Source organism: Microcaecilia unicolor, chromosome 11 (assembly GCF_901765095.1).
Source record: "Microcaecilia unicolor chromosome 11, aMicUni1.1, whole genome shotgun sequence".
In the NCBI taxonomy this organism is placed as follows: Eukaryota; Metazoa; Chordata; class Amphibia; order Gymnophiona; family Siphonopidae; genus Microcaecilia; species Microcaecilia unicolor.
Genome location: NC_044041.1, coordinates 82123360 through 82143451, shown reverse-complemented (window position 1 = coordinate 82143451; position 20092 = coordinate 82123360). Strand labels below are relative to the sequence as shown.

Below are 20092 nucleotides of genomic sequence, written 5' to 3'. Positions count from 1 at the left end.
TCCAGGATCACTTGTCCTATTTTTAGGAATTATAGTACAGTTACTTACAAATTCACAAACTGAAAAGGAACACCTTAGGGGTAGGCCATGCCCATCTCTTTCTGTCTCTCAGTGGATAACTAGGAGAAGGTATTGTGTCATCCTCTAGGTTATACAAGAAATTCACATCTTACTTTCAACAAAGTTGGCTGAAGTCTGCATTGAACACGTGGCAGACTTTAAGAACCAAACTGGGTTGAAAGAGAAGGTGACAGCTGGGGAGGGAGGCAGACATGTCAGGAAAAAATCAGATGCTGACAACAGAGTAGGGAAGAGACTTGCTTCTGCCAGAAAAAGACACAGAGGGTGACTGACTGGTAAATGGAATGAGTACCAGAAGTGTAGCCACGGTGGACCCTCTCACAGCGGCACACCCTTGCTGCAGCTGGTAGAGATCCCCACCAGCTGATGGTGGGGATCTCTACCCTACCACTGGAAAGGCAACCCAGAACTCCTCCAGCACAATATGGCAAGCAACGACATCTTTCCTATGCTGAATGCCCAGTATCAGGTGGCTCAGGAAAGCTGCACCAACTTGGAGAGAATCTGGGTGCCTTCAAGAAGGTCTTCAGCTGGCAGGGACCTGGGGATCCCCCATCAGCTCAATTGTTCAATATTTTAAGTTGAGTTGGAGGTAGGGTGGGGGCTTTGGACAGCACCTTGTGATCACCCATTTTTGTCCACAGACACCCAAAATTTGAGCTCTGGCTACACAACTAATGGTTGCAAGCACCCTACTTATTTTTCTCAATAAGAAAGCAAGGTTACAATTCGCAGCATACTTTGAAAAGAGAATTTCAGAAACAAAGCAGGCCAATGGCTTTCCACGAGCTAACAGGAACAGTCTGCAGTTCCTTACCATGTAGTCTGACACTGGGATCTGCGGGTTCCAGTGGAATCTCTGCAAGAAGAAAGAAGACTCGGTAAATGTCAAAGCTAAGAGGAGCCTATGGGAGTGACACAGCGTCCTAGAGGACACTGGAAGATATTCTCATAAGGGAGGGCTGCAAAGACTTTCGTATGGTACCATAGCATGGCGGCTCTATCTGGTTTCAGGAAAGAGACCTTTTCACCATTCCTGGGTTTTGAACCGACATCCCCCAATCCACTCTGGTATTTTTAATCCTGCTTCTTCTCAGCACTATGGATATCAAAATGTACTAGGAAGCGGATGGCCAAAACGTCTGCTGGTTATGATTCCTTGTGAACACTGAATCAACTGGACAGTTCTGCTGAAGACCGGCCAACCCCAAATCACCCCTATCTGGACACACTGAAAGAGACTGTTCCATATGGGGGGGGGGTGGGAGGGCTCAAGCACCCAATGAACCCCCAGAACTGCAATCTGTCATTATGAGCAGGAGTAAGAAAGTTGATTTTTCTGCAATGCCTGAATTCAATTCGATGACTACCAGACTGACTCCGCTGTGTCAGTTGATTATGATAAAAACAGTTTTGAATGTGTAAAATTATTCACTGCCTAAGAGAGCTGCAAAGTATTCTGAAGTTAAACCATTGCCTTTAGCCTCTGCTGTATCCTGTCTTCTCCTCTTTCTACCCTGTTTCTTCACATCTTACCTTCTCCTATCTACATCCTTAAACCTGTCCCTAGCACCAATCTATTATATCCTTCTCTTCCCCCACCTTTAGTCTTTGGACAAACTATAGACACAGAACAGATTTAAGAGTCCACATGCCTAAATGCCACAAGTACAGACCACTCCCCAAGAGATGAAGTGATCTCAGACCAAGAGGCCACCAGTTTCCCCAAACTATAGAGGCCATAAATACAGATAATTTCCAAAGAGATCAGAAGATTAGAGTCAGAGCTTGGACATTTCACTAGCCAACCACCTGGTAGTCACTGGCACACGGCAGTAACTGGTGTAACTGATCACCCACTGTACACATACCTGCATCATGCCAGGAATTCCCTATGGTTGTGAAGCCTGGGTCCTGTAAGCAGCATACAGAAAAGAAGAAAAACCACCAGAAATGAATTTCCACTTCTGAAAATGGCTAACAAACTATAATTTATTGAAGATCTTTGATGAGTTCCTCCTCCCCCACTCCAGAAAACCACTGAATCAATCAACAACCATAAGCAATCACCAAACGCTGATATTTTTTTTTTCTGTTCCATGGAGTTTGCTCTCCTCTCCCACTACTCACCGACTTCTGCGTGCACTTCCAAGCTCCACACTTCCCGGAAGAGGTTGTACACCCCTGCAGCAGTACCGTCCACGCTCCGCTGTAGTCGACAGCCTCACCTACAAGAAGACAACACAGGACAAAATGGGGAAAAACCTCATTCTTTTTCTCTTTTTGCTCCAGGATGAATTTTGCCTTGTTTAGGCAACTGGAGCTCAGAGCAAAACTGAGAACTGATTGCTGTTAAATACTGAGGAAAATAGCTTTCCATCTATTTTCCTCTTCCCACCTCCTGGTACCCCTCCCTATCCTTTATCATTCCAGTCTTCCCCGTCTCTCTCTCTCTCTCTCTCTCATCTCTCTCTCTTCTCTCTCTCTCTAACTAATACACAGAACACAGAAAAATGACAGAAGATAAAGTCCATTCACATGCTCTACAACTCCTTCCTCTCCTTCAGAGATCCTTTCTGTATGCCTCAGTACCTTGAAGCTGGAATACTTTGCCCCCTGAACCAAGGTCCCATTTCGAAACCACTGATACTGGGGGGAGGGTTTCCAATAGCTGTACAGCTCAGCTCCAGGGGGTCTCCTTCCTCCACAGTGCAGGACTGGGCTGTTTCAAGATGCATAATCCATCCATCGTTGGGCAAAATCCACCAACTGGAGAAGTAAAGAAAGAATGGAGGCAGTGAACAAGACAAGCCAACGAGATAACCCCATCACACTCAATCAGGAAGAGCCTGAGTCACAAGTGAAAGTTGAGCAACTGTCACAACAACAAACTGACACCCCTGGACCACTGGACTGCTCCTTCTTCAAGTTCTTTAGACATTAACCCATTGCATTTTGGTAAATGCAGCCTCCTCAGAAAAAAACAATGTGCACCAGCTTTGTGATAAAAATTGAGACCTATAAAAAATTAGTCCTCCAAGACATGGAGCTACCAAGCAGTTCTGCACTGTGTGTGTCATCCCTCCCTTCCTTCCCTCTCCCAGTGGCTCTAAGCTGGCATGAACAGAAGTGCCACAGACTGCTGGTCATCAGAAGAGCATGTCCTATGGCTATCTTACCTGGAGATGGGCTGCCAGCCTTCTTCACGATAACCTGAGCCCACTTGGAGAAGACAAAATTTGTGCTACAGTGAACTCGGCAGATGTACCACCCACTGGTCTGCTGTGTGACAGGGCTAAACACCAACTCAGGGCAAGTGGCATTGGGAACCTAAAAAAGGAGAAAGAAAACAATGGAGTCTGAGAAAAGAGGAGAAGAGAAACTGGAGAGAGAAAGAAAATAAAGGACTTGGGGCAGGAGAGAAGAATACTGGCATTAAGGCCTAGAAGTGTTGGAAGACCACTGAGATTTTGAAGAGAGGAGACAATCTTAAATCAGTCCCTGTATCACTGACTAGAAGACCAGAAAAATGCTAGAAAAAATGTTCTCCAAAGCCCACCTCTTGCTTTCCACAGAACCACTGGTAGCCAAACCCAGGGGGACCTACAGCTTGGCAGATTAACTGAAGCTCTCTTCCCTTCTATGACCAGCTGAGACTCTGGCTGCACCATGATCCGAACAGATTCTTGTACTGTAAAGAATAGGAACAACCCATCAGATTTTATGAGCCAAGAGGATTAGCTGCTACCTCAGCAAACCCGTCGTCCCAGAATGATAGCAAGCTGCAGCATTATACTGTATGGATTTGTTATTGAGTCCAACCCTACTCTTCTCATAGTCTCCTAGTACATCCTGATCCTCTACTGAACAAAAAGACCAGATGACTTTTGTATTGAGACTATAATAATGGCCAACAACCAAGTTGTAGATAAACATAGAAAACAGAGAAACAGAGAAAAATGTAGGCAGACAAAAAACCATATGGCCTATCCAGTCTGCCCACGCATGTAATCTACTCTCCCTATCACTCCCTTAGAGATCCTATGTACTCCCAAGCTTTCTTGAATTCAGATATGGTCATCGTCTCCAGCACTTCCACTGGGAGGCTGTTCCACGAATTAATCACCCTTTCTATGAAGAAGTATTTCCTCAGGTTACTTCTGCATCTATGCCCTGTCATCTTCATCCTATGCCCCTCATTCTAGAGCTTCCTTTCAATTGAAAGAGACTTGCCTCTTGTGCATTTATGTAACATAGGTATTGAAATGTCTCCATTATATCTCCCCTCTCCTGCTTTTCTTCCAAAGTATACATATTGAGATCTTAAGTCTGTCCCCATATACTTTATGACAAAGACCACTGACCATTTAGTAGCCGCCCTCTGGACAGACTCCATCCTGTTTATATCTTTTGGAAGGAGCGGTCTCCAGATTATACACAATATTCTAACTGAGGTCTCACCAGAGTCTTATACAGGGGCATCATCACCTCCTTTTTTCTACTAGCCATTCTTCTCCCTATGCACCCAAGCATCCTTCTAGCTTTCACCGTCACCTTTTCTACCTGTTTGGCCACCTTAAGATCATCATATATGATCACAACCAAGTCACGGTCCTCTTTCATGCACAAAAGTTCTTCACTCCCTAAACTGTACTGTTCCCTCGGGGTTTTATTTATTTATTTATTTATTGCATTTGTATCCCACATTTTCCCACCTCTTTGCAGGCTCAATGTGGCTTACAATACATCATGGATAGTGGAAACATATTAGAGAATAGACATTTAGTATTACAGAAGTATCTTGGGTAACATGATAATGATAAAGCATGATAGTAGTATAACAATCAAATATTAAAGACAATTCTGGATGTAAGTGGAGGAGATCACATTTGTTGATCTTCGTGGTATGCCTTGTTAAAGAGATGGGTCTTCAGTAGTTTGCGGAAGTTAGTTAGTTCATAGATCGTTTTTAAGTTACGTCGGCAGTGCGTTCCAGAATTGTGTGCTCAAGTAGGAGAAGGTTGACGCATGCGTTAGTTTGTACTTTAGACCTTTGCAGCACAAATGCATGACCCTGCATTTTTTTAGCATTAAATCTAAACTGCCAAATTCCAGGCCATTCCTCTAGCTTCGCTAAGTCCTTCCTCATGTTATCCACATCATCAGGGGTGTCTACCCTATTGCAGATTTTGGTATCATCCACAAAGAGGTAAACCTTACCAGCCAGTCCTTCAGCAATATTGCTTACAAAAATGTTTAAAAGAACCGGTCCAAGAACTGAACCTTGCATCAAACCACTGGTAACATCCTTTTCCTCAGAATGAGCTCCATTTACCACTACCCGCTGTCACCTTCCACTCAACCAGTTCCTAACCCAGTCACTCACTTTAGGGCCCATACTGAGGGCACTCAGTTTATCAGTTGTCTACGCGGAAGTGTCAAGGCTTGCTAAAATCTAAATACACCACATCTAATGTTCTCCCTTGATCCAACTCTATGGTCACCCAGTCAAAGAAATTAATCAGATTTGTCTGACAAGACCTGCCTCTAGTAAAACCATGTTGCCTCAGGTCTTGTAATCCATTGGATTCCAAAAACTTACTACTCTCTGTTTTAAAAGCATTTCTATCAATTTACTTACCACAGAAGTCAGACTTACTGGCCTGTAGTTCCTAACCTCTTCCCACTTTTTTGCAGAGGGACCACATCTGCTCTTCCCCAGTCCTCTGGGACCACTCCTGACTCTAGAGAAGCATTGAAAGGGTCAGCCAGCAGAGCTGCTACAACTTCCATGAGTTCCTTCAGTACCCTCGCATGTATGCCATCCAGCCCCATTGCTTTATCCCTATTGCTTTGTCCTCCTTTAGTGTAGCCAACTCCTCATGAATTCATTTAGGCTCAGGGACTACCACCCCCTCCATTCCTATTTGTGTTTGTCTTCTGCAGTTCTGCTCCCTGCCCTTCAGCTGTGAACACAGAACAGAAATATTTGTTAAGCAATTCTGCTTTATGTTTGTCAGCTTCTACATATTCCTCCCCTTCACCTTTGAGTGTCACAATGCCACTTTTGCACGTTTTCCTATCACTGATATATCTCAAAAATGTTGACCCCCCCCCCCATTTTACTACATTGGCTATTTTTTTTCTTCCATTTGCATCTTTACTTTCCTGACTACTCTACCAGCTTCTCTCAGCTTTTACAGATATTGTCACCTGTTTTCCTCTTTCTATGATATCTTGTAATTTACAAAGGTTAACCTCCTTTTCCTTATCTTTTCAGCTACTACTTTTGAGAACCAAAGTGGCCTCCTTTTCCTCTTACTTTTACTTTCCTTACAAAAATGTTTGTTCCCTTACAATGGCTCCTTTCAGTTTTGCCCATTGCTTTCAAACTTCCTCCAGATGTTCCCATCCAGACAATAATTCCTTGAAAAAATCCCCATCTGAACAAAATTAGTTTTTCTGAAGTCTAGAACCTTCACTTTTGAAATGAACCTCTCCACACCTATGTTAATATTAAACCACACCACCTGGTTATCACTGGATGCCAGATGATCACCTACTATAACATCAGAAACACTCTCCCCATTAGTAAGCACTAAGTCCAGTATGCCCCATCACCTCGTGGGTTCCACTACCAACTAATGGAATAGGTCCCCCTCAGAGAATCCCTGCTTCTAAAAAGACCCTACAATAAGGAGACCACATTGAACATCTGGCATATTAAAATCAACTATTAGTAGTGCGTCCCTTTTCACAGCTATAAATTAATCTTTGTCCACTTCTTCTGTCTGTGAAGCAGGCCTGCATATCAAAACCAATGTATATACATTTCCATTCCCTCTTGCCAGATTGACCACATGCCTCTTTCTTACCCTGTAGGTCATACAATTGTGTGGCTTTAATAATATCTTTAACATATAATGCCACTCCCCCTTCCCTTTCGTCCTACCCTGTCTTTCCTGAACAGATTATAGCCTGGGTATAAGTACATCCCAGTAATGGTTCTCTGAGCATTATCGACGACTGATGTGTGTCTATTGTTACATTTTGAGACTTTCAGTTTTTGCCACAGTCAAATTATGTTTCTATTCAGGTTTTGAAAATTCAATAAAAGTATTTTAAGCATAAAGCCCTCTTCAGTGGGTTAGCCAGAATGCTACTGAAGACACTTCTTTGATAGATGGACACCATCCTCTGCTCAGCAGCCCTTGGAAAACAGTCCCATAGCCAGGAAGCCAGAATGCCTTTAAGGACACCATCGTGCAGCCACATATTCATCTCCAGGATGTGAGTTTCTCTGTCTTGGCCTTTATTATTGTACTACAATGTAATTCTGACAAGCTTTAAAATGTTTGTCAAAGATGCATTGCTAAGTACAATAAAAAAGGTATCTCCTACAACTTTATTGTTGACTCTTATTAACACATATCCGAGTGGACTAACACAGCAATCACAATTCTCTGCTCAAATATTAAACAGGAAGGCCAGTGATGGGAGGAGTCCTTGCCACTCATTAACACAGAAGCATAGAAATGTAGGCAGATCAAGACCATATGGCCTAACCAATCTGCCCATCCATGACATCTAACTCTCCCTATCACTCCCTTAGAGTTCCTATATATTTGTCCCAAGCTCTCTTGAATTCAGATGCTATTTTGAACTCCACCACTTCCACTGGGAGACTGTTCCATGAATTCTCCACCCTTTCCATGAAGAATTATTTCTTCGGGTTACTTCTGAGCCTATCCCCTTTCACCATCCTATGCCGCCTCATTCCACAGCTCCCTTACAATTGAAAGAGACGTCTCCTGTGCATTTATGCTGCATAGGTATTTGGATGTCATATCTCCCCTCTCTCGCCTTTCTTCCATTGCATACATATTGAGATTGTTAAGTCTGTCCCCATTCCAGGTGTCTGAAAAACAAGGCTGGGCATAAATTCTCAATGGCAATGAAGCCAAGGTTGTGACACTGCCATGAGTTGTTTCATCCTTCACTTTTATTAATAATTAAACAGAAAAACATTATCAAAACACTATGTTGCAAAAGGGCCTCTCTTGTTCTCTGCCTATGTCAAAAACCTTGAGATGTTTGGATCTTCAGCTGTGGCTCAGATGACAAGGAAACTTCCTTCTGTAAAGTAGCACTAATCTTGTTTCAAAAAAATGCAAGCAGTTTATGTAATGTAGTAATTATGTGAAAACATATATGTGAAAGGTGACACGTAATTACCCTTGCATGCCCAAGAAAGCACAAAGGCAGCTGGATCAGAGATATGAGACTGTAGTACCTGACTCCAAGTCAGCGTTTTATGTTTGGCATCTCTGATCCAGCTGTTTTTCAGATTAAAGTGATCTTCTTTATATTCATCTGCAGGACATTCTATATTTGTCCATTCATTTGACAGTGAGGACTGTCGTGGTAGCCCCTGAAGCAGCCCTGTTGGGCGAAACACACGGCCTGTGTCGGGCTGTTTGTGTGATCCATATATTGCAATTGGTTTCTATAATAAATTACGTTTGTTTGTTAGCGATCTGCTCCGTTCATGTTACCTTGCATGCAACATTAAGTATTCCAATTCTCCTTTCAGCTCTTTCCTCTCCTTCATGATGGTGTATATTGTACAGTGTACAAGATCTTTTCTAGCGTTTGACATGAGAACAAGACAGTGAATGGAAGTGTGGGGGTTAGTCTAAGGTGGAGACATGGAAGAGGCAGGTCGCAAACATCAACTTGCAGGGAGAGGGGCAAAACCTGACCAGACAAGTAGACACAAGGATGAAATGGAAGATTGTACCAATGCTGGAAAGTAGTTGAACTGCAACAAAGTGACCCATCCTGTCAAAACAACTGAGCAGATGCTTGAGGCTGCAGGCTCTCTCTGACAGCATCTGCAGAAGATGCCGACTTGGACTTCCTCCAGGTTCCAAGACCTTGAGAGAACATGTCTCCAACTCCTCATCACTGGAAAGAAAGGAGAAAGCCATCTAAATAAGTTGCTCAACACTGAAAGTCAAGACGAAGCACAGGATAAACCTAGAGACTACCAAGATTACAATATTTATGGACATTAGAGGCTTCAGTACTCATACAACCATCAGTGGAGGAGTGGCCTAGTGTTAGGGTTGGTGGACTTTTGGTCCTGGGGAACTGAGGAACTGAGTTCAATTCCCCTTCATGCACAGGCAGCTCCTTGTGATCTGGGCAAGTCACGTAACCCTCCATTGCCCCATGTAAGCCGCATTGAGCCTGCCATGAGTGGGAAAGTGCGGGGTACAAATGTAACAAAAAAAAAAATAGCAGGAGATTCATAGAAGTTAGCCCCGTCACCATTCATGCAAGTGTCATCAAAGGAGCTACAGGAGCTAAAGCCTTCATTGTTCACAGAATTGATATCATTATTATTTGGAGTTTTACGAAAGTTAGAATCATAACCATCTCCTTATCATCAGGGGAACTTTCCTCATCACACGTACACATATAACACTGCCTGTTATAGATTAATGCTTTCAACACTAGCGCTTCTCCTGTCCACTGTAAAATTGAATTTGTCCTTGAGTACCAGGACAGCTCCCACTGCGCTAAGTGAAGAAATGGTGGCACATTCCTTTTTTCACCAAATAAGACAGCAGTTTCATGCAGAATTTGCAAGCAACTTAGAAAACAGTAGTTGGGCTTTCGGATTCCCTTTTCCACTTCATTGTGCTACAAGACATCCAACAAGGGCTACTCTGAAAAGTTCATAGCTGGTGACAAGAGAAGGGAAAGGAGAAACTGAGAGTATGCCCCTATCAGCGTTTGTCTTGATTCCTAGTTCCTAGGGCAGGAGTCAACCTGTTTTCTTTTCAAAAGCAAGAATGTTTGCCACTCAAATGATCCTATAGGTGTCAAAGGCCCAGTGTTTGGGATCCTTGTACAGCCCTGTATAAAAATTCCTCTCCACTTTCTCTTTACCTGCACTTGAAACGCTTCTCTGTGCCTGCGACCTCAGCCAGTTTCCTCCATCCTCGCTAGAATTGTTGTCCAGGATTTCACTGAGTTTGGCTAGTGCAACATCCCCCAGGCTACCGACTGGTAAATTCCAATCAGCCATACGCCCATTCCCTCCACAACGTCTTTCTCACTAAAAGGTGCACAGAGCACCCTGGTCTGCAGTTTCAGAATATCTGTAGATAAAATAGCATTTAAAATAATAATCCAGCACAGAGTGTTGGAAAATAACATCTGAAAGATGGACAAAGCTTCACGTGTGTGAGCACTGAGAGATTGTCAATCCACTGTAGGAACTGAAACGTTCTTGGAAAATGCAGACATAAAATTAACAAGTACATGTTTAAAACTCATCATACCGAGTTTCAGTGACTGAAAATGTCTGGGATCTGAGATAAGATGAATAGAATAAATGTTAATAAATAAAAATAATACAAACAAAAAAGAATTTTATTTATTTATTTAAAATGTTCTATACCACCTATAACTAGGTGGTGTACAAGAAAACATTCACATTATGCATATCACAAAATGTAAACCAAAGCAAACCATAATAACAATTCAATCTTCAAATTAAAAAAAACACTGATACAAACATTTTGTCTTCAACTGAACTTTCTAAATTGTGTTACGCTGCTACAATTCCGAAGCTGACCAGGTAATGCATTCCATAATGTTATCCCTGCAGGAACAAAAGCCATAGCTTGTGTTTCTACATACCGGAGTTGAGTTACCACGTCAGTGGAAAGTCTCGTAGCAGTTTCCAACCACAGTACATGTGATACCGTTTTATGGGGCTAACTTAATACATGTGGAAAGTAATTTTATAAGAGGGTCACCTACTGCAGGATATGAGGCCAGGTAGGTGCCTGTTTTCTAAAGGTACACACAGTAGCCATCTATGAGTCTTTATAAAAATACTAGGGGTAAACCAGGAGACATAGTGGCTACACTGCAGCCACAGACATTACACCTGCTCAGCAGCGGGTGTAAATGTTATTAGAGAGTAAAGTACACACACGTTCACAGGTATTTATAAAATACACATAAAATCGTGACTCTTGCCCGTGGTCCAGTCAAACTGTGCCCCAGAACAGGAGCCATATCTTGTAAAAGTAAGTGCATTCTTGCCACCGTGTGCACTTTTATGTGGGTAACCCCAAATGAGGGCATGGACTTAATATACCGCCTTTCTGTGGTACAACCAAAGCGGTTTATATTCATTATATGCAGGCACTTTTCTCTGTCACAATAGGCCATTAATTCTTTCCTTTTTGACTGGCTTTCAGAAGGTAAAACCCATTTCCTCAGGTCAGGACAGAGTGAGCAAAAGATGACAATTCTGCAGTATACTGAGTGAATCATAAAAACATTCCAGTGATAATCTGAATGAGTCTTGTTCATATAAATGGACTAACATGGCAGCCATATTATATTATCTTTAGATTAAAAAAAAAGTGACTTTGCAATGGAGAATCCGTTAGGCTGACATTCTCTAGTTTTCCGACATAATGTTCTATAACATGGGGAACAACGCTGGGAAGAAGCGGTTCTACAACTGATTCATCTGGAAGAAGAAAAGCTGTGTAATACGCACTTCTCCGAGTTCATGTTATCTGGTTTAGTAATTCAAGCAAGAAGGGATGGTGAAACACCTTCAGCAGGGAGTAATGCAGGGCAAGAGCCCTAATGGAACTGAATTTGGGGGGTCTCCATACTGGAATAGAAGGAGGTGCTGTGGGACAGGAGTGAGGTGTATTGGTAGAGCTGTGTGGGGGGTGGGTTTCACTACAACAGCAGGGATAATACAGGGAAGGAACGAGGTATATAGGCAGAGCTGTGGGGGGGAGGGGGGGCGGAAGGTGAGGGTTTCCACTGGTACAGCAGAGTTGCTGCAGTGGAGTGTGGTTCATAAAGAAGTTCAACAGGGTCACCCACATATACAATTTTCGTCATCTGCATAATCTATCTAGACAGCAAAATCTTTCTAAAAACACATCAGCACTACAACATTACACCATAAAATATGACTGCTAGCAGAAATCATTCTGGTGTGATAACCAGTAGGCCTACAGATCACTTTAAGTACACAGGGATTTGACTGGTTGAGAAAGAAACACTAGAATACAATACTAAATATACATTTTATATTGCAGGCTCTCTGCAATCTTGTATTCTTTACAGTTTTGTAGAGCTTTGTTTCTATCTTGGGCTAAAATTTCTATATTGCCCCAGTGGCGTAGCTATGAGGGGGCCTGGTTGGGTATGGGCCCACCCATTCTTGGCTCGGGCCCACCCAGCAGTGGCACCCCACGTCAACATCTCTCCTCCTCCATGGCATCCCAGCATTTGCCCGCCCATAGCTGAACCCTGTCCCTCCCTGGTGTACCTTACAGGCATCCCCTGTGCCTACAGTGATTTAATTATTGCTGCTTACACTGGCTCTGCAGGCTTCCATCAGCTGGGTCCTGCCCTGGTTTTCATCATTTCCTGTCTGGTGGGACCCAGTCGATGGAAGCTGCTGGCAGCAATAATTAAATCACTCAGGTGCCGGGGACACCTGTAAGGTACAGGGAGGGACAGGGTTCAGCAATGGGCGGGCAGATGTCAGGACGCCGCAGAGGAGGAGAGATGTTGATGTGGGGTAGGTGAAAAAAATCTATAAGTTTTTTAATATCTCTAGGGGGGGGGGGGGTTGTGGATTGCCGTGTCGTGCGTGCCATGGAAGGGCCCATCTAAGTTAGCTCTGGGCCCACAATCTGATTAATTGATTTAATTAAAACACTATATATAGGTGCTCATTTCAAAGTACTTAAGATTTACAAAGTTCCATAGGTTACTAATGTAACTTTGTAAGTCTATCAAAGGCATATTTTCAAAGCACTTTATATATATACATGTAACTTTGTAAGTCTAAGTGCTTTGAAAATATGCATAATAATATTCTAGGACGGTTATAATAAAACATGGGCGGTAATAAAAGAAACAACAAGCTGATAAGATTCTGGAAAGGTTTACTGCCCAATAACTACAGCGGATCCCCAACAAATCAGCCAGAAGGAGGAAAGATGCACATGAACCACACCTGACCTCTGGTGGCCTAATACCCACCCTCTGGCAAGTAGCACATTAAAAGGATGTTATTGTACTAATCCATTAAATCGCAGCGATATCTATCCCAGGTTGTATTGAGCCTATTGTACTAAGGCTGCACAGTGCTGTAAAAGCTTACCTGGCTAAGCAGGAGCTAACCTGATGACCAGCAGAGTGAAGGGAGTCACAATTTGCCTTTTATTTCTCTTTGACGAACTGTCACTTGAGCAAGAAACAGAGGAGTCAGGACAGGAGCAGTGCCTGGCTGAGAGGAAGTGAGAGCTGGGACGGGCTTTGCAGTGGTGGAACATGTGCCAGCCCACTGCTGACTTCTGCTTTTACTTCCGTCTCTCGTAGCCACCGCAGAGGGGGGTCGATCTTCTAAGAAAGGTAGCGGGGAATAAATTCTCAAAGGTTCTTTCTAAACCAAGATTCTGAAAATCTATTTAAACCTTCACTCTTTGTTACCTAGCTATTTCGGTGGTATCCAGTGGCTGTTTTACACCTGTTAAAATGACAGCACTTTAGAGAGTGCGAGGCAGAAAATAGATTACATATATGCTTTTTTTATATACGGATATCTTAGTAGTAGTTAATGAATTAGATAAGTGACCTTTTGAGACTGCATAAGATCTTACCTTTGAACCTAATAAGGAAAGAATCGTTGCTTTATTAATGATTATCAGCTTTGTTAAAATTCAGCTTTTTAAAACTGATTTTGTCCTGTAATTTCTCACTTCTTACCTCAGATTATAGTAATCATTTCAGAATTATTGGATCTGCTAAGCCCACCAATGGAAATAACCCCTCCCTAGACACATACAAGGAATTATCTCAATATTGGGAATGCTCGAGCACCCTCAAAGCCTATGATAGTAATCACTGCAGTCCTTGATAAACATTTCCCCTACTTGGTCCCACTGCCTGCTTTGTTATAGGGACTCATAAAGGCAAAGACCTTTATTCTCTGTTAAAGTGACCTTCTTAAAACCACTTTTTGAGACAGCTTCTAAATTCTGAAATTGCTCCTCTCCTAGGGTTATCATATGTCCGGATTTACCCGGACATGTCCTCTTTTTGAGGACATGTCTGGGCAACCGGGCGGTTTTGCCAATCTGCCCGTTTGTCCGGATTTCTGGGCGGGCCGTCTCTCTCCCCCTCCTGTATCCAGCACCTCTTCCTGTCTGCTCCCCCCCCCCCCAGGTCCATTGCAGCACCTATCCCGCTCCCTCATTCCCCCCCTCCATTACAGCATCTATCCCTCTCCTTCGTTTTTTCCCCTCCCCCCATTGCAGCATCTATCCCTCTACTACTACTACTACTATTTATCATTTATATAGCGCTACAAAGCGTACGCAGCGCTGCACAAACATAGAAGGAAGACAGTCCCTGCTTAAAGAGCTTACAATCTAATAGACAAAAATAATAAAGTAAGCAAATCAATTAATGTGTAGAGGAAGAGGAGAGGAGGGTAGGTAGAAGCGAATGGCAGTGTCTGTCCCTCTCTCTTGTCCCCCTTCCCCCCCCCCCCCCCCCGAATGCAGTGTTTTCCCCTCTTGCTTCCTCCCTGGAGTCCCTCTAATTTGATTAGATTGCAGCTGGTAGCACGGCAGCATACTAAGACAGTTCGCATCGGGTTTTTGTACTGGGAGCCTTCCTTCCTTATGATGCGCATGCGTCCCACCCTCGTGGAAGCAGGAAGTTTGGTCAGAGGCAGCGGGATACGTCACAAGAAATGCCATCGTCAGGCCGAAGCCCTGAAGCAAGCTATTTTAGTACGATGCTGGCGTGCTGCTACCTGTGGCGATCTAAATCAAATTAGAGGGACCACAGGGAGAGGGATAGATGCTGCATCGGGGGGGGGGGGGGGGGGGGGGGGAGATGAGACCGAGACAGAGAGACGCTGGACCAGAAGTATACTTTGGGGGCTTGTGGCTGGAGAGGCTTAGCCTCCCCAAGCCTCTTATACTGTGCACCTATGCTTTAAAGTAAGATCTTGATAGTTGTTGAACAAAGGGGCTCAAAGGCAAGCTTCAAAGAAACCTCAAGCTTGCAGTCATGCATGTCCTTAGTGCCACCTTCAACAGGGATAGTGGTATGTTTAGTAACCACAGTAATATAGGCATCCTCCTTAGGCAGAGCAAACTGCTCTAAATCCAGTCCTTTTTTTGTGCCGGTATAAGCAGGTATGGCGTACTGGCACCTTTTTTTTCTGAGGGCCAGCAGCTCCCCTACTTGTTACAGATAGCCAGATGTCAGTGAGAATATTCTGTTTCCTGATGGGTTCATCTTAACTGGTTGTAATCTGCCTTGAGAAGCCTGGTGTTTATAAAGACGATGGAATATATTAAAATTAAATGACAGTAGAATTAATCTTCATCTGTTTTGTAGAAGTTTACCCTGGACATGGATAGGAGAGGAGAGGAGGGCAGGGGAGAAAGGAGAGTTGCTGGACATGGATTGATGGAGGGGAGGGCAGACAGGAAGGAGATGCATATGGATGGAGGGGAGGGGAGAGAGGAGAAATGCTGGACATGGATGGAGGGAAGGGCAGGGAAGAGAAATGTTGGAGGGAAGGAAAGACAGAGGAAGGAGATACACACGGATGGAGGGTTAAGGAGAGAGAAGAAGTGCTGGACTTGGATGGAGGAGAGGGAAGACAGAGGAAGGAGATGCACATGGATGGTGGGGAGGGGAGAATAGGAAGGAGATGCATACTGACGGGAGAGGCATACTGACGGAGTTGAGGGAAAGAGAAAAGAGGAGAAAAACTGCACATGGATGGAGAAAATAGGCAAAAACTGGATCCACTCTATACCTCCTCCAGTCAAGTCTGTGGAGGACCCAGCTTTTACCTATGGATGTACAACAAGAAATGAAGAAGAAAGGAGGAAAGTAAAGAAATAAATGGAAAGGAATCCCTGGAAACAGAGTTAAGGGAACAGATAGAGAGCAGCAGAATCAGAGACTGGGACCGACTTATCAGGAAAAACAAAGTCACCAGAAAACAAAGGTAGAAAAAATCATTTTATTTTCATTTTAGTGTTTGGAATATGTCCAATTTGAGAATTTACATCTGCTGTCTTATTTTGCACTGGGTATACTGGAGCTGTAACAGCTTGTAGAAATTATTTATAATAAAAAAACATCACATTATTTTTTTTCTCCTATACTAGTATAATACTTTCAATGATGTCTGTTTATATGCGCCGGGCTGCTATAAGGGTGTGGCTATCATAGGGGTGGAGCCACATGTGGTGACCCCGCTCATAATGAGTACTGGCACCTTTTCTTCTACAAAAAAAGCACTGTCTAAATCAGATGGCAGAAGGAGATATAATTTGGACATAGCGCGAGCCACCGAGAGGTTAGAATCAGGGGTCTCCCACTGAGCTGCAAAAACAACCTAGCCACAGTACGATTATCAACCCCATCTGCCTCCGAAATGTCCAGGTCAGGGCCATCAGAAGAACTAGGATGGTCAGAATACACAGATAAAACCTCCTCTGAGTCCGGAGGGGGAACATTCTCCAAATCCTGCAAAACGGAAAGTTTTTGTTTCTTGGGAAGCTGCTTCTCAATGTGAGGGGAGGAAGGAGAGGCAGCTTGATCTGACTTTTAAAAAAGGCCTGATGTAATAAAAGAACAAATTCAGGTGAAAAAGCAGGGCAGAGACTTCTACCCCCGCAAAACCAACATCCCGGGACACGGTAGAGGGCCAGGAACCCACTGACAAAATGGCCACTGGTCTTGCAGAGCACAGGAGCCGTTGGTGCTCAGCCCGCCAAAACCACCATCGGAGCAGGGCCGGATTGAACTCACGGAGCCGGAGTACTGATGGCCACAGTAGGCAAAAGCGGCATGTCCACAGAAGTAAAACAAAGTGTGAAAGAACCGGTAGCCAAGAGCTCATTCTCACAGTGCGCACAAGACTTAATAGGCTCAGCCATAGAGAATAATAAATCTGCTCACAGAAAACAGCCAGTCTCACAAGACACTGACTGAAGCCTCACAATCTTCCAACAGCACAAGCACTCTCAAAAAGAACCGCAGTGGCTGCTTTTTCTCTTTTTTAGATAGAAGCAGGAGAAAGAGAGAAGGGAAGACCGCAATGAAGAGGTTGAAAGTGGCAACGGGGGAGCAGGAAGGGACCTAGGCCACTAGGTTTACAGCTGAGGAACAGGATAACCCCAAACTTAACTGAACCTGCAAGCAGGACAGGAGGCCACCTGCTGGAGATAGAGAATACTGGCTTGGTTGCTATGCGCAGCTTATGAGGCACAGCTTATTATAGTTCTCTATCTCCACCTGCTGGCGGATGGTGACAACCCATTTGGACTGATGGAAATGTAATTGTCACAAAACAAGATTATAGACTAATCCATCAATATTGATAAGTCTGAATGTGCAAATTATAAGTCCATATATGGCAAGAATTAATATATAAATAGAGTTTACGGACTTTGGTAGCTTAAACTCGAATTTAGACTTCACTGGTGTTATTGACCATCATGGTAATAAATCCATGAATCCTAAGATTAAATCAACATCCACCAGCAAATGATTTTTGATTTAATAACTGAAAAAGATACACAATCACTTGAATAAGTGATTTCTTCAAATCTAAATTTAAAATCAAGGTAAAAGATTTAAATCATCATTTCAATTTACTAGATTGAATCATACCCAACACCGGTTAAGCCCTAATACACATTTAGTGCAGGAGAAAAGGCTTACTGTAAAACACATTAAGTGTATTGCAGTATTGTGCCTGTTAGCGCATGCTAAACCGCACGTTCGTGATTTTTTTGAAAATATTTTTGGAGGGTGTGGGCGTCATGGGCACAGATTGGGCGAAGACGCATTATCCAGATAGCACACGCTAACTGAATAACATATGGTTAAGACGGAAGCCCTTAGCACCTCCTAACTGCTCCCATATTCATTTTTTTGCAGATACGGCGTGCAATTGGGCACATTATCACGATCTGCAAAAAGAAAAAGTCTACAATAGATGTCACAGTAAATCTGGGCTTAGTGCATAGGAGAGTCCCACATTAGAACACACTATGACCAGATTTTAACATCCTTTCGTAAAAGGCTCCACAGTTTGAACTCCTGCATAAGCACATAAGCACCGCCACGCTGGGAAAAGACCCAAGGTCCATCAAGCCCAGCACTCCGTCTCCAACAGCGGCCAATCCAGGCCCCAAGAACCTGGCAAAACCCCAAAATTTAATAACGATCAATGGACTTTTCCTTCAGGACTACTACTACTATTTAGCATTTCTATAGCGCTACAGGCATACGCAGCGCTGCACAAACATATCCAGACCCCCCTTTAAACTCAGCAAGGCCAGCTGCTGTCACTACCTTCTCCGTCAATGAGTTCCAGAGTCTAACTATGCGCTGAATAAAGAAAAACTTTCTCCGATTCATTTTAAACCTACCATATTCTAATTTCATCTTGTGTCCCCTGGTTCTATTATTGTTAGAAAGTGTAAACAAACGCTTCACATCTGTGTATATCTATGTATATATGCTCTCCCATGTTAGTCCATATTTTCTGCGCAAGGCCTATTTCCACGCTATTTACCTACAGCACTGGGGAGCAAAATGTTTGTGTTACACCTGTGTTAGGAAACCATGCACTGAGCTTTAGCGAATGTTTCTGACAAGGACAAGGTAACTGCATTGGCCCCTGAGTGTAGTCAAGGCAATGGGGCCCAAATAGGACACATTTCCACTTATTCGAGGCTCTTACAGAGGTTCTGGTGGCTCTTCCAAAGGACAGAGCCCTAAGTTAACCAGCTCTGGAGAAAAACAATCTTTAAATTGAGGCAATTGAGATTGATAAGATCATATTTTGACCAATCTGCCTATGCTTTATTGGTCCAGATGATGGTTCTTCCACATCTGGATTACAGTAACACTCTTATTTAGGTTTATCAGTCAAACTGTTAAGGAAATTACATATATTAGGCTAATTTTGGGGCTTAGGAAGTTTGAGAATATTTCATTTTATAAATTAACTTTATGTTGGCCTCCAGTGCAGCAGAGAATGTTTAAATCAGCTTGTTTAATATTTCAGGCCTTTCCTCATCTCTAGTAACCGATTTTAGTTTGTTTTCCATTAGGCAGGTTTTTCCATGCAGTTGCATGATTTGCTGATATTACAACCTGTAGTTTTGAAGAGTTGTTTTTTTTTAATAGCTAAGACCATCTTTTCTAGTTTTATGATTTCTCACTGGAATTCTCTCCATACTGATGTTAGAACTGACTCACACTAAATCTTTTCATAAAAGACTTAAAACCTTTTTGATTACCTAAAGTTTATACAGTATGTTTACTCTTAATTGATTGATTTTTTGTTTTTTTTATATTGTATCTTATTTAGGGTTTACTAAATTTTTTATGTTTTATTTGATGTAAACCACACTGGACCCTTTTGGGGAGTGTAGCAGTATATAAGAAATGTATTGGCATTGACAGAATGTGGAAGAAGGGAAGAGACCACTAACACTATATCCATTAATCTAACCTTAGAGAAAGGAAAATTAATACAGGTAGTGATCATGGAAAGGAGACAGAGTATTAGAGGTACGAACAGGAACAATGAGAAATCGACGCGGATGGTAGCAATATGATCGGATTGGGGTGGGGATGGAAAAGAATGGACTGGACATGTGGTGGGAATGAGGGACCAGATTATGTTCCTATGCTCAACTCTACCTGGAACTCTTGCCTCAGAACATTCTTTTTCAGTAAGAGGTTGAACAATCAAGGAACGGAGAATAGAACTGAACTCTGCCTCTGTAGACTGTTAATTATTTGCACATAGCTTGAAACAAAGGACTGCGAGAACATTATGAACTATGAATGTTAGTAAGAATATGGTTTTCTTGAATGTTTGTATTAAATTTTA

General features: G+C 43.0%; 1 pseudogene; it reads right to left on the bottom strand.

The window, feature by feature from the left end:
• The window catches only part of LOC115480938, a 39370-nt pseudogene extending 25127 nt beyond the window's left edge, over window positions 1-14243 (bottom strand).
• Between the last annotated feature and the right edge of the window lie 5849 nt (window positions 14244-20092).